A 4,273-nucleotide genomic window follows, 5' to 3' on the forward strand; every position below is an offset into this window, starting at 1 on the left:
CCGGGCCCTGGATAACTGACACACCCTACCCCGGGCCCTGGATAACTAATACTCCCCGCCCCGGACCGCGGCTAACTGACACTGCCCGCCCCGGGCCCTGGATAACTGACACACCCTACCTCGGGCCCTGGATAACTAATACTCCCCGCCCCGGGCCCTGGATAACTGACACTCCCCGCCCCGGGCCCTGGATAACTGACACAGCCCGCCCCGGGCCCTGGATAACTGACACACACCGCCCCGGGCCCTGGATAACTGACACAGCCCGCCCCGGACCGCGGATAATTGACATTCTCCACCCAGCCCCTTGAATAATTAATACTCCCAACCCCGGGCCCTGGATGGCATCAGAGGAGCAGGAAAGCTGACGTTTCAGGCCTAGAGCCTTCTTCAGAAATGGGGGAGGGGAAGGGGATTCTGAAATAAATAGAGAGAGGGGGAGGCGGATAGAAGATGGATAGAGGAGAAGATAGGTGGAGAGGAGACAGACAGGTCAAAGAGGCGGGGATGGAGCCAGTAAAGGTGAGTGTAGGTGGGGAGTTAGGGAGGAGATAGGTCAGCCCTGGGAGGACGGACAGGTCAAGGGGGCGGGATGAGGTTAGTAGGTAGGAGATGGGGGTGCAGCTTGAGGTGGGAAGAGGGGATAGGTGGGAGGAAGGACACGTTAGGGAGACGGGAACAAGCTGGGCTGGTTTTGGGATGCAGTTGGTGGAGGGGAGATTTTGAAGCTTGTGAAGTCATTTCAACTCCCCCTCCCACTCCTTGAATGACATGTCCTCCTGCAGTGCCACAACCATGCCACCCGAAGGTTGCAGGAACAGCACCTCATATTCCACTTGGGAATCCTGCAGCCCAATGGTATCAATGTAGACTTCACAAGCTTCAAAACCAGCCCAGCTCGTCCCCGCCTCCTTAACCTGTCCTTCCTCCCACCTATCCCCTCTTCCCACCTCAAGCCCCACCCCCATCTCCTACCTACTAACCTCATCCCACCCCCTTGACCTGTCCGTCCTCCCTGGACTGACCTATCTCCTCCCTAACTCCCCACCTACACTCACGTTTACTGGCTCCATCCCCGCCTCTTTGACCTGTCTGTCTCCTCTCCACCTATCTTCTCCTCTATCCATCTTCTATCCACCTCCCACTCTCTCCCTATTTATTTCAGAATCCCCTTCCCCTCCCCCATTTCTAAAGAAGGGTCTAGTCCGGAAATGTCAGCTTTCCTGCTCCTCTGATGCTGCTTGGCCTGCTGTGTTCATCCAGCTCTACACCTTGTTATCTCAGATTCTCCAGCATCTGCAGTTCCTCCTATCCCTGGGCCCTGGAAAACTGACACTCCCCATCCCAGACCCTGAATAATTAATACTTCCTGCCCCAGACCCTGGATAACAATTACTAGCACTTCACCACCCCCAGACACTGGTTAGCTGAGACACCCCACCCCAGGCCTTGGATAATAAATACATCCTGCCCCAGACCCCGGATAACTGACACACCCCATCCCGGACCCTGGATAATAAATACATCCCGCCCCAGACCCCGGATAACTGACACACCCCATCCCGGACCCTGGATAACTAATACCTCCCCACAACTGACAACTAATACCTCCCTGCCCCGGAACATGGGTAATTTATATCTCCCTGCCAGGACCCTGGACAATTTACACCTTCCCTCCCCGATACTGGATAACTAACACCTCTCCGCTCTGGAATTACTAACACTTCGCTACCCCCAGACACTGGTTAACCGACACACGGTCGACCCAGACCTTGGATAACTACCACCTCACTTTCCCAGGCCATCAATAGTTCACACCACCTCTCCTTGGCCCATGGATAACTAACATATTCACACGCTGGACATTGGATAACTGACCATTGGATAACCATCCCAGACCTTGCAGAACTGAAAACTTCCTGCCCCAGGCCCTGGATAACTGACATCTCCTTGTCCCAGACCCTGGATCATTGCCATCACCCACCCACCTCACCTTCCCTGAACATGGATAACTGCCACCTCTCCAGATCAGACCCTGGATAATTGACACCATCCTGCCCAGACCCTGTATACTCAACACTGCCCCAACCCAGAGAAGTGGATAACCAATACCCCACACTGGACTCTGGATAACTGACATCTCCCCTGCCCCAGAATATGGACAGCCAACATCTCCCCTTCCCTGGATTCTGGTTAACCAATACATCCCTGCCCCGGACCATGAATAATTTACAACTCCTCACCCATGGATACCCAACACATCCTATCCCGGGCCTTGGAAAGCAGACACTACCCCATCCAAGACCCTGGATAATTTACACTTTTCTTGCTCTGAACCCCAGATACCTCCCTGCTCTGGACCCTGGATAACTGTCATCTTCTCACCCTGGACCCTGGATAATTAAACAAAAAAAGTCAAAGAACAATACGACACAGGAACAAGCCCTTCGGCCATCCAAGCCTCTGCTGACACAATTTGCCCTTCCATACTAAAATTGTCTTCACTTACAGGATCCATATCTCTCTATTCCCTTCCATTCATGTAATCATCCAGGTATTTCCTGAATGCTGCTACTGTGTCTGCTTCCACCACCTCCTCTGGCAGCGCATTCCAGGCACTCACCACTCTTTGTGTGAAAAACTTGCCTCACACATCTCTTTTAAACATTGTGCCCCCATCCCCACTTCAACTTGAATCTGTGTCCCCTATCAATTGTCTCCCCCATCCTGGGAAAAAAACCTCATACATTCCATTCTACCCATGCCATTTGCAACCTTAAAAACTTCTATCAGGTCACCCCTCAACCTCCTGCATTCCAGTGAAAACAAACCCAGTCTATCCAACCTTTCTTCATAGCTAAAATCCCCCATACCAGGCAATATCCTGGAAAACTTTTTCTGTTCCCTCTCCAAAGCATCCACATCCTTCTAGTAGTGTGGTGATCAGAACTGTACACAATATTCGAAGTGCGGCCTAACTAAAGTTCTATAAAGCTGCAGCATAACTTATCTATCTTAAGACTCAATGCCCCTTCCAATGAAGGCAAGCATGCCAATAAGCCTTCTTTACTACCTTATCTACCTGCTCTGCCGCTTTCAATGATCTGTGGACCAGCACACCCAGACACCTCTGCATATCAGTACTCCTAAGGGTTCAGCCATTCACTGTATAATTTCCACCTGTACTTGACCTTCCAAAATGCATCACCTCACATTTGTTCAGATTCAACTCCATCTGCCATTTTTCTGCCCATGCCTCCAACTGATCTATATCCTGCTGTATCCTCTGACAATCCTCCTTATATCCGCAACACCACCAATGTTTGTATCATCTGCAAACATACTAATTAGACCAGCTATGTTTTCCTCCAAATCATTTATACAGAACATTAACTGCAGACGTCCCAGCACTGATCCCTGTGGAACATGACTAGTCACAACCCTCCATTCCGAAAAGCATCCTTCCACTGCTACCCTCTGTCTCCAATGACTAAGCCAGTTCTGTATCCATCTTGCCAGCTCACCCCGATAACATGTGACTTTACCTTTTGTAACAGTCTGCCACGAGGGACCTTGTAAGGGACCTTAATGAAGTCCAAGTAGACAACATCAATCACTTTTCCCTCATCAATCATTTTCGTCACCTCCTCAAAAAACTTGATCAAGTTAGTGAGGCACGACCTCCCCTGAATAAAACCATAATGTCTATTGCTAATAAGTCCATTTGCTTCTAAATGCGTATAGATCTTGTCCCTGAGAACCTTTTCCAATAATTTCCCTAACACAGACGTGTGACTCACAGGTCTGTAATTTCTGGGATTATTTTTGTTACCCTTCTTAAACAATGGAACATTGGCTATCCTCCAGTTCTCTCGGACTTCAGCTGTGGCCAAAGAGGATACAAAGATGTCTGTCAATCTTTCAGCAATTTGTTCACTTGCTTCCTTCAATATTCTGAGAATTGTCAACTCTCTACCCTGGACCCTGTATAATTGACACCTCCCAACCCAGGACTGTGGATTACCCACACATCCCTACCTCGGACCCTGGATAACCAACACCCACCCACCACAGATCATACACACCTCCCCGCCCTTACCCTTGGTAAGCACACATTCCATCCCCTAACCCTGGTTAACTGACACCTCCCCACCCTGTCCCTGAATAACCCACACCTCCCCATTCTAACCCTGGATAACACATACCTCCTTGGTGTGAACCTTGGATACAGTCATAGAGATTTACAGCATCAAAACAGTCACTTCAGTCTGAC

The sequence above is a fragment of the Rhincodon typus genome, chromosome 10, assembly GCF_021869965.1.
Source record: "Rhincodon typus isolate 14 chromosome 10, sRhiTyp1.1, whole genome shotgun sequence".
Classification (NCBI taxonomy): domain Eukaryota; kingdom Metazoa; phylum Chordata; class Chondrichthyes; order Orectolobiformes; family Rhincodontidae; genus Rhincodon; species Rhincodon typus.